The sequence below is a fragment of the Cynocephalus volans genome, chromosome 2, assembly GCF_027409185.1.
Source record: "Cynocephalus volans isolate mCynVol1 chromosome 2, mCynVol1.pri, whole genome shotgun sequence".
Taxonomy (NCBI): Eukaryota; Metazoa; Chordata; class Mammalia; order Dermoptera; family Cynocephalidae; genus Cynocephalus; species Cynocephalus volans.
In genome coordinates this window covers 140,408,368-140,420,400 of record NC_084461.1, presented here as the reverse complement: position 1 = coordinate 140,420,400, position 12,033 = coordinate 140,408,368, and positions in this window count along the sequence as shown.

Genomic DNA, 12,033 nt, shown 5'->3' with positions numbered 1-12,033 from the left:
CTCAGAGCATGGCATATAATAGACACAAACAAAATGGTAATTAATTAGTACTCTCTTTTCTTGAGTGAGATGGCTGGCTGCTTTGACCAAACTGCTTTCCTTTCTTTCCAGTGCTGTGCCTCAGGCTCCTTCTTGTACCTGGCATGTTTAGGGATGTGAGTCAAGATACTGCCAAGTGGATACAGGCTCACTGGCCTGGAGCGGTTACACAGGGTGAGTGAAGACCTGTAACCCGAGGGGCTCGGCTGGGAAGGAGCAGAGAAAAATGAATGCATCCTCCTTGTCACGTGATTTATTCTTGTCACAGTAGAGCCCCCCAAGTAAGCCAGCAGATCTCTTAGAGTAGTATTCACATTTTGCTGCTCCTGCTGGGAAGTAGCATAGCACTTAAACAGGTGTAGTTGATCAGTCATCAATGACCAGGCTTTAGGAGAAGTTTTTGTTTTTGTTTCGTTTGTTTGTTTTAAGACATTCTTGATATTCCTAAAAAAATCAGACTGACCATGGAAAAATTCCTTGTCCTGTTTAGGTGAAAAACATAATAGCAATTCTAATCCTGGCTTTCCATAAAGACAGCCCTGAAATTTACATGAGAATAATTGAAACCAAAAAATTAGAAATAATAAAAAAACTGGTTATATTAGTGTTGTAAATGGGCTCTGACACCATATGACATAATTGGCGCTCGCTTCCAACCCTCTTATGAATCCAGCATTCTAAAGTCCTTTCGTAACAACAACGAGCATCTGTTCCAGAGAGAAGCCCTACACCCAGGCAAGAAGAACAGTACAGAAGGGTGTGTTCTTCTTAAAGTGCAATGATATGTTATTAAAGTGTCAAATACCTATATTTGCACCAATAATTACATAAACATAGGCTAGAAGGTTGTAGGAAAAAAGATACATCAATAAATATTGGGATGAGATTCTCTTAACTTTTCCAGAGTTGGAGTTGATCATATTTGAGAGGAATTAAGATGATCCTAATGTTGCTTTTATTATTATTTTTTCTTCTTCAAGACTTTCTCACTTCAAGCAAGAATTATTTATTAACAGGTGGAAATCATTACTCTGGGATTTTATTCAGCACAATGTTATATGGGGAAAAAAAGGCTCCCAAGCTGCCTGAATGTCATCACGTGCTTTCCTCACTTTTTCTAAATTGAGCTCATCCATAAATTTTCAGAAAGAGTATTTTAAAAACCCACCAACAAATTTTCCATGCCTCTTGTTCTGACACAACTGTTTGAAAAGATTTTTCTACTCCCACCCGCAAAGAGAGAGAGAGAAAGAAAGAGAGAATTGAAAACTGGTGAGAAAATGCTGTGATCACAGGGGATTAGCTTGCCCACAACTTCTTCAAAACTGTAATTGTTCATAGATTCACGTGGTCTCTAGAGGATAGAGCAAGAAGCATTTCATCAAGGCCTGAAGCCCATTCTGAATGAGTCTGATATACTGCACATGTGTATCCCTTTCCAATTTTTAAAAAATTTTTATTGATTTACATATTCATGGGGCACAGAGCTGACCATCAGCATCTGTGCCCAAGATGTAGTGAGCAGATCACTACTGTCAACATGCCCACCACCTCAAATAGCAAGTAATCTCCATGTCCCTCACCTGATTTTGCCCCAACCCCCCTGTCCCTCCTCCCCGCCACCCAATGCTGTCAATTTTTAATGTTTGAGAAGTTTAGAAGATGTAAGTGAGATTCTAGTAGATTCTATAGATTTCAGTCTGGACTCTAGGATGTATAGATTCCAAGTCTATTCCAGTAGGAATCCATAGAGTCTCTCAATGGATGGGTTTATCAGTAGAAATTAAAATGGCAGGGGAAAATTCCAATTTCCTTCCTTTATTTTCATTATTTCTTTGTAAGGTTCATTGAAGGATGGTGAGGGATGAAACACAGCAACATAAAAAAGTGGTAACGATCTTGAAGACAAACATATTAGGTCTTGGCCTGTGAGTTCCACGTGCTAGTGTGTGAATTCCCAAACCTCGATTGTATTCACATCACGTTCACAATTTTGTCAAATTGCTATCATCTACTTAATTTTTTTGAAATGCCTCTTTTTTTCTCAAGTAGATAAATTTGCATAGAAATGAAAATTTATATTACTGCTATTAATGGAAAAGCATTACCACTTGCCATTAAGGTGTTTACCACAAAAATACATGAGCAAGAAAAACTAAACCATGCCATTAAATCTAGTTAAATACATTTGCCTGTTCAAGGCTCCAGGCCTGAGGCCTGCTCTCTCTTTAAGGGAAGGGAGCTTAGCAAGTGTTAAGGAGGTGTTGAGGATATGCTAGCACCAAAGGAAGACTTGCTCCTTGGAGGAATCAGGAAGGGTGACTGAGAATTGAAAAAGGAGTAACTTTCTCACTGTGTAGTTCGATACCATTTAATGTCCATTTCTGAAAATGAACTCCTGTATACTTAAAAGTGTCTCTCATCTCACCAGCAATGCATCCGCAATTTGGGAGCCCTGCTAGCAGTCTCATGCTTTTTAACACCTTCTTAGACTTCCGAAAGTGCTTCCACATACAATGTTCTATTTAGTTCTCATGATAACAACGATACAGTAAGACCATAATTATTACTTTTATTCTACTGGAACTCAAAGTGTCAAACAAGATATTTTAAGCTCACATGACAAGTCAATGGCAAAGCTCTCCCTAATACTTAGAATTTTTTTTTTTCTTTTTAAAATATGTATTTTGGGCTGGCTGGTTAGCTCAGTTTGTTAGGGCACAGTATTATCACACCAAGGTCAAGGGTTTGAATCCCCTTACTGGTGGCTGCCAAAATAAATAAATGAATAAATGAATGAATGATTATATATATATATATATATTAAAAATGCATTTTGAAGTTTATTGATAAATTCTCTATTACATCTCACACATTTTTCTTTTTTATATAAAAAATCAATATTTTCCTTCAAATAAGGGAAAGATATTTAAAAATGAAGTTCATTTATCTATGATTCAACACTCAATCTGCTCTATTGATTATTGCAAGGATTGTGATGGCTCTCCAAATTCTTCCCATATCAGCATTTACACAGAAATGGGAGTAGAAAAATGAGCAGCTACTAACCAGTAGCTTATAGGCCTTTGGACTCCTTGAGTCCAGTGGTTTTCAAAGGCAATTTTTATAGGTGGTGGTATTTATAATCTATGTGGCACAAAAAACTAGCTATAGCCACTGAGAAAGGCTGAAATGTGTGGGTCTTTGGTACATAGTATATATTATAGGACAATCATCTGAGTGCAGAGTAGAATTTTATGAGATCCCCTGAGGTCTCTAAGCTTTGATTCACACTGTGCCTCTTCTGCATTTGGAGCCTGGTTAGTTATATTTTCTGGAATGAGTACTGAACAAACTAATCGATCACCAATTTAATTTGGTTATCTTGTATTACTGAAATAATTCTGCCAAGTAAAATAACCCATCCTAGTTATGATGACGATAGAATTGGAGTGCCTACAGAGCAGAGGAGATGAACCGTTAACTTGATCAGCTGTACAAACAAAGTTTCTGAGCAGTGGAAAATGTTAGCCAATATCCAAGGCAAAGGAAGGGCTTTAGATGAAAAATCAGAGAGGCTGCTAACGGAATATAACATGTCCCCAGACCCAGAGGGAAAAATAGAAGCCTCCTTCCCACGGTTAGTTTAAAGATCTGTAAAAGAGTTTGAGTTTGATGTGGCATTTGGCTGAAACACAATGGAAAGCATGCATCAGAGAGGGGCGTTCTCTCATCTGCCTGCTCTGCTCCTGAAATTGTGTTGGTCCTGAGCCTCAGTCACTGTTAGAAAGATCTGTTACTCATTGCTGGAGCCGTATCAGATTTAAGAAGAAAAGTACACAGTGTAATAAATATGTAATAAACATCTTTCCAAATCCTGTTATTTTAGAAATACCCATAAATTGTGGGGACTGACATAGCTCTAATGAAGTTATTTACGGTATATACAGCAATCTAATTCAGTTGGAAAATTCTACAAATCTTATTGATTCTACAGAAGGCTGTGTACAATTTTGTAATAAGTTCTATTACTACAAAAACGCCAGGTTTATTTGCCTACACATGCTTAGCTTATATGTGAATTACCTTGTATATTTATTACTAAATTTCTTACGGACCAGGCTGCAAGCTCTTTGAGGGCAGGGGCTCTGTCTTTCTCTTCTTTGTGTCACCAGAACCTTATGCAGTACTGTCACATGGTAGTCACTTAATTAATTTGTATTTAATAAATGATACGGTAGATTGTGGATTGACTGAAAAATATTTCCTTAGTCCTGTTGTCCAAAGTACAAATTCAGAGAGAGACTAGAGGTAAAATATTAGCCTCAATATTAGCTGTGAAGATTAGCCTGACAGGGAAGCTAACACAGTAAGTCACTTCCAAATGTAGCCCATGTATTAACCCTGTGATTTCAGGGCTCAGTCTCAGCATTGTATTATTTAAATTTTTTAAAAAAGCTCTATTCTGCATTAAATTGTAGTTTAAAACACTTCTATTATTTACCAGGAGCTGTCTTAATGTGTGGTGAAGCATCTAAAATTACTTTTTAAATTAAATAACTAAAAATACATTCAAAATTTAAAATATTTTTGGGCCGGCCCCGTGGCTCACTCAGGAGAGTGCGGCGCTGGGAGCGCAGCAGCGCTGGGAGCGCCGAGGCCGTGGGTTTGGATCCTATATACGGATGGCTGAGCACTGCTGAGCACGGTGCGGGCAACACCAAGCCAAGGGTTACGATCCCCTTACTGGTCACACACTCACACACAAAAAAATTTTAAATATTTTTGACCCTCGATAGTGTGCTCCACATGAATGACAACTATTCCTCCAAATATCTCTCTCTCTTCTTCATGCAAGTATTTTCACTGATACACCATTAATTTCTACCTCTTACTCACTCTTTCTCTCTATTCTATAGTTTAAAATATCTTCTTTAATTTTATTAACTAGATTCTCAGCAACAAAAAAGATTCTGGAAGTAAACTTAGCAAGAAATAATTCTTTCCTGCCCAGAAAAAAGTAGGCAAGAGGCAAAATTGTGTGTTCTCATGCATAAATAATTTTTGTCCTTGTAATACAAGTAAATATGTTTAGTTACATCCTGGAGATTTCTTGGATCCAAGACAATATCTGTAGCCACACATGCTGAAACTTCAGAAAGTTCTAGTTTCAACAAGTCATGATAGACATAAATGTGCATATAAAAAATCACTAAGTCATAACTTCCTGTTTTGATATAGGAAGCAGCAGAGATGGGAGGACCAGGAGTAGGAAAAAGGCCTAGCCAACCTCCACGGAAATGAGGGGCTGCCTGTCCCACAGAACCCTTTCCTGAATCCACTAAAAAACTGCTTTATTGAGAACTGAGACTAGAATAGAGATGCTTCTGGCAGATACTTTATCATTCTATGTTTATCTAAATCTACATGTGAACATTAGCACATTCACTCTGGCTTATTCCCTAGCTCTAAAGAAAACAAAGAACAGAAATTAGTAGCACTATTCGTATAGGAATTTTAAACATCGTTACTCTAAACTTTAATTTTTTAGCTTAAAATAGCCATTTGCTATACTACCTTAGAGACTGATGAAACAAAGCCACAACATTAGTTTGGCTTCCCTTGACTCTCATTTTCCTTTAAAGGTAAATCTGGGTGCAGCTGAATGCTGCTGTGATTCTGACGTGGTATTAACTCTGGCTGGGTACAGTTGATGCCAAGCTATCTAGAATCAGTTCCTTTAAGAACAGGAGCAATTTTGCTTCCCCACCCCCACCCCAAGGAACATTTAGCAATGTCTGGAGACATTTTCGGTTGTCACGACTGGGGGACAATGCTACTGACACCTCGTTGGTAGAAGCCAAGGATGCTGTTAAACATCTTACAACACACAGGACAGTCTCCCGTAACAAAGAATTATCCAGCTCAAAATGTCAATAATGACAGTTTGAGAAGTCTGCTTTAGAAATATTTTATTTGGTTGCATCATGCATATATTCTCTGAGCTGTATTGTAGCCATGAATGCTTCATGAGCAGAAATAGCTTCTATTATCAGCTAATGTAGAGGGGTCACCTCTAACAAGCAAGTGCTTCTTATAGTTCACAAATCAATTAAAATTTCTTTCATCTGCTATTAATGTCTAATATTTCCACCAGTCATCTCTCCTTTCATATGCAAAACCATTCATAAAATTCCAATAGGTCATTTATTTATTTACATATAATGCATTTTTGACGTACTTACTGTGTGTTAGTGCCATCTGAGAGGGGTCACCTATCTTAATGTGAACTCATTTGCCTCCCCACCTCTCCTTTGCTCAGTATACTCAATAACCATTGTTAAATCAACAAGTCTCTGCAGTTAGTTAAACAATTTAGAGCATTGTGAATAGAGTTGTCCATATGAGAAACAACTCGATAATCCTTTAGGTTAGTGTCGTCATTAGACTGGGACAGGAAGAATCCTGTCTTGGGCCCTGAGCTTTAGAGGGTGCTCCCCTGAACCTTGTCCACAAGGCCATCGGAATGTGCCCTTCTGGAGCCTATGCCACACCTCCTTCTAGGCCACACTCTGGATATCAGGGATGCTAGAATTTTCTGGAGTGAGGACTGAGGACTGAATTGTCATGGGTCAACTTTCTTTGTTTTTCCATTACCTGCTACAAATTCCAAAAAGTCTAAGATTTCTAAACTTGAAGATAGCCTTATAGGATGTTATAAAGTTCATAATAGGAGAAAGTATTTTATTTAGTAGTTAGCTGGAGTTATTACTTGAATATTTAGGCATTGTGTATGTGGATCCCTATTTTTACTTTTGCTGCAAGTCAGGGATGGACTTGATTTGAGAAGGAAAAAAGAGCACTGTTTATTTTCTCCATGCAGAACACCTCAGGATTCAGGGCGTATCTCTCCCACACAGACCACTCCAAAAATCGCGGTTTCAGCTGCTCTTCAAGAGTATTGTCATTTTGGGGGGGGGGACTGTATCTTATTTAGCCTTAGTGATAAGTCAGCCTGTCTTAAGCTTATTAGTATTATGTTTTGTGATGGGGCAACAGATGAACAAATGGAAAATCATGATTTTATAATTGGTTTGCTGAGTCAGAGCTAACAGAAGGAAAGAACTGGAGGACAAAGGAAATAGGGAACAGGGAGAGGAGAGGTCCAGAGGAAAGATGCTACCTTGGCGGGGAGGTGCTCTGAGCAGCCAGTGTACCAGGACTGGTCACTTGATCAGAGGGGAGAGGAAGTAGCAGGGAGAGCCTGGAGAGGAAACGGGCTCCAAAATAAAATAATAAGAAAGTAAGTAAATAAATAAATAGATCAGAAAAAAGGGGGGGGGAGTCAAACTACCTTCTTTCCCTCCCACTCTGTTCCTTGTTTCAGAGGGCTGCAAGAGGAGTTGGACCACTGAAGTCCTCGTTCCATTCAGTAGCAATTTGACCTTGGGCCGGTTCCTCTACATTGCATCTGAGCAATGGGGTCCTCCTCCTTGCCCCAATTCTATCCTGTGGTCCTGGAAAAGGGCAAGAACGTAGGAAGATGCTATGCTTGCATGCCATGTGGCAAAAATCCTCAGGATATCTTTCATTTCTCACCATTCAGGACGAGGCACTGACTTGGTTCTGGGGAGAGGATTCCCGGCCGAGGTTCCCAAGCTCAGACTGTTGTCTCTCACTCAGATGGAGGGTCCAGACCAGAGTTCAAAGGGACCAAAGGTAGAAGTGAGGACCTCTGTTTAAAATGAACAAGGGCCTGGTTTCAAGATATTTGGGGAATTCTTCTTTAGGAACAAGTCCAGCCCTGAAGGCTGGTGGCCTTTGGCGATTACCAGTCTCTGAATTAATTAATTAACAGTCTCTGAATTAAGGACACTCAGAGGCTTACTCACTCCCAGCTCCCATTGAAATGGGTGGGAGCCAACTCCACAGCCCAACCAAAGGCAGGGCTTGGCTGCCTGTGTGATTAATTCATTGCCTTTGTTTCCTCACATGGGAGTGGGCCACTGACAACCATGGCAGCAGGGGAGGGGTGGTGAGGCGTCAACAGGGAGGCTTCCCTGCCTCCCCCCGAGTCCAGGGTGTGCCTGGGAAAGGGCTTCTGTGCTTAAGCTCAAAAAAAGGTACCTTTCCAGGGGAAATCATACAGCTCAGAAAGTTAGTCATTAATGTAATGGTCTGAATCTACAATGAGAAAAAGATTGAAGCTGACATGATTTTTATCTTTGATATTATAGCTTCTGAAGTTGAGAAGTAATTACGTATGTTAATATTATATCCATTCGATATTCAGTGAATTTTTTTTAATGACTCTTTCTTAATTAATCTTCCCTTTCCCCTCTCTGTGTTCACAGTGCAGACAGACAGTCATGTAATGAATTAGAGGTGATTCGAAAAGACCACAATTAGGAGTCAGAAAAACTTAGATTTGGATTCAGACTGATGCTTGACTTCAGGCATTTAGTGAATAAACAATAAAAATAATAGCTAATGCCTGTTGAAAACGTGGTGTTGCTGCAGGCACGATGGGAAGGTTTCACACAGTCTTTGCACTGAATCCTCACGAAAGCTCTATGGGATACGAACCATTCATTCTTATGTCCATTTTATAGGTAAGGAAGCTGAGGCCGTCAGTGCAGCTGCTGAGCTCCATGGTCCAGGGTTGCTCGACTGAGGATGCTGCTGCCTTTTGCCTCTGTGCTTTGAAAGCCGTGGTGAAGAGGAAGGCGAAGGCATGAGTGAGGAATGGAATAACAATTTTACAGTCTCGTAAATCAGACCGCTTTTTCCATCAGCCACCTCGCATCTTAGCCATCCAGGGCTACCACATACCTCCGGTTTCCTCTTCCCTACCTGTAACCCCCCAAGGACCAAGTTACTGAAAGCATCAGAAAAGCAATAACAAATCTCTCTCTGCTCTTCCCTCCTCAGCAGAATCCAGCACTCCCCGAGTGCTGGGAGAATTACAAAAGCAAGGAAGCTGCAGCCACCGCCAGTGCCCTTCAGCTTAAAATACTGACACCCTAGAGGGATGCCAGGCACAAATCACAAAGAACCAGGGCGCTGCCCTCACCTCTCAATTCCATAGCAAACCTCGGCTCCAAGGTACAGATTGCTGAATCCTTGCATTCCTGGAGGATCTTTGAGTGGCTGCCCTTTGATATTTGATAATAGAAATAGAGTTACGAAGATAGACTATGATTACATATTCTGTAAATGTAATTCTCAGTACACTGTCCAGAGGGTGTTAATATCATCAACATTATCACCATTGTTGTTACTGAGTTTTGAGGCTGATGAGGATTTGGATAAATGGAGAAGAGAAAGAAGAGCTTTCGAGGAAATGGAGCAGAGTAAAGGAAGACCTAAGCATTTGTTGTGAGATACCTACGGTAATTGATGGATTCATTTAGTTTATTAATTTATCCTTTTGTTCAACAAATATTTATTGAGCATCTACTACACTCCAGACACTGTGCTGAGCGCTGAACAGGAGGATAACACAATTAAGTGTCCTACACTCAAAGAATTTACAATCTCATGGAAGACAGATATTAAATAAATTAAACAGACAAATTAATATGTAATTATAAATCATGGTTGCTACATGCTATTGAGGGGAAATAACTTGGCTTTATGAGAAAAAATAGCAAGGGGGCAATTTATAATGGGAAGGCATTTGGGTAGGTCAAGGATAGCATCTCTGAGCAGGTGGCTTTGGAGTTGAAACTCAAAGGGTGAGCAGAAATTGGTGAGACAATAAAGTGGGGAAGAGTATCCAGGCTTAGGGAACAGCCTGTGCTAAGTTGCAAAGTCGGGCAGCTGGGGAAGGGAGTCCCATGGAGAGGAGAGTCAGCAGGTTCAGGGATGGCCCAGCCTTTGAGGCTTGGCACCTCCTCCCACTTTTCTAATTGAGTTCAGCTTCCCACCTGAGCACCCACCCACATCAGGCACTGTGGCTCTGTGAATTTGGTCTTCTCTCTCTTTCAGACAAGCACCTAAGAGGCTTGTGGTCTCTTTCACATACCAGATAGACATAACCTCCATAAAAGAGATGCTGACTTCTTTACTGACTCTGAATGTGTAGTTGCAGACAGCAAAAAGCACTATGCCAAGGGAGTTACCATCTGATTTCTCAGACCCATTCCTAGTTCTCATTGACTTGGCCTGGCACTGGAGAATGTTTACCTGCATTTGGTGTTGATCTTCAATTGCCAGTGCTGACCAATAGTACCTGCCTCCCTGTGTCCTTTATGTAGCTAATGAGCAGTAAGCAGATACTTAGGTGCATGAGGGAGACAAATAGTTAAAGAAATGTTCTGATGAAATCTTAGGGCCGAGCCCGTGGCGCACTCGGGAGAGTGTGGCGCTGGGAGCACGGCGACCCTCCCACCGCGGGTTCGGATCCTATATAGGAATGGCCGGTGCACTCACTGGCTGAGTGCCGGTCACGAAAAAAAGACAAAAAAAAAAAAAAAAGAAATCTTAAATTTCCATACAAAGACAGTAGTCACTTTCCAAATGATCTATTTGTAAATCTGGATTTTCTTTACAATTCTAAGACAATCTCTATCACTTTTTCTCTCTCTCACTTTTGGAAAACACTTCAACAAATTATAAAATTCTCAAATCCTTACAATCGATGGTTAGAGAGTCAGAGGCTTGAGTAACACAGTTTCTTGCTGACAAGCAAGAAAGAAAGCCTAGTAATAACTGATGGAATGGTGGAGGGTGGCTGTTTCACTTTGGAAGAGACGGGTGTGAAGAGTCTCCATGGGGAGGCTCTGCAGTGTGGGGAACCTCCAGGGCCCCAAACGGCAACAAAACCACAACCTTTAACTGTGGGCCACTTAAACACATCTTTATAACTTTTTTTTTTAATTGCATAAGTAATTCCTTTTTTTTTTAATTGCATAAGTAATTCTTGTTTTAAAAGACAATCCAGGAGGAGTCAGAGTAAAATGTGAAATTATCTCTCTTCCTACTCCATCCCCATCATTCCCACTCCTCAGAGAGAGCCGTGGTCAGTGCCTTTCTATGCATTTCCATACCTACACATATACCATGGATAGAAACTTACCTGCCTCAGTTAATATGTCTTAAAGAGTTTGCCTATAAGTATAGGGAGATTTGTCACATGCTTTGTCATGGCAGCATAGAATAAAGTGTGTACCATAGTGCTAAGTGGAGCCTGAGCTGGGCTTGGGCTGAGACAAGAGCTTTGCCAGTAGTGACAAGAATTCATGTTCTCTATATTATTTCCATCTTTATTAAATCAAGCTGTATAAGACTAACAATAACTCTGTTTTATTCTGCAAGCCAAGAAAAAAATGCTAAGAGCTTTACATATGCCACTCTTCAGACATTTACAAGAACGCTACAATGCAGGGACTACTAATATTCTCACTTTACAGATGAAGAAACTGAGGCTCATTTCAGAGATTGAGAGAACTGCTGGAGGTGAGGCAGCTAATAAGTGATGGAAACATTAGTCTCAGGCCAGTCTTTCTATCTCTGATGCCCATGCTCTAAACCACTGTTCTTTACCCCTTTTCTATAAGCATATCCAGGTCACAGGGGCTTTTTTTTTTTTTTAAGGAGCTCTTCATTTTGGCCCCCAAAGACTATTCCAAGCAAGCGAACCATGTCCATCCAAAGCCACCAACCCATGACTGGCTTATTCCCTAGCTGGCTTGGCCCACAGTCCTTTGCATTCTGTGAACACACATCTTCACACAGCCGTCCCCAAGGCCCTGCATCCCTGATGACTTCACAGGGAGCTGTCCAGCCAGCTAGCAAGCACCAGGCCCGCTGCTTCACGGCTGGGGAAGGTGAGCTGAGATGTGGCGGTCAGCGTGTGGATGAGGAGGTAACACAGCAATGTAGTTCCTGGCAACTGCACTCATTAGAATACTATAATTGGTTCCCGCAGGGCATTGGAGGTTAGTGCACAGAGCAGACAGCGAGCAGGGGCAGAGGGGGAGTGCACTGTGT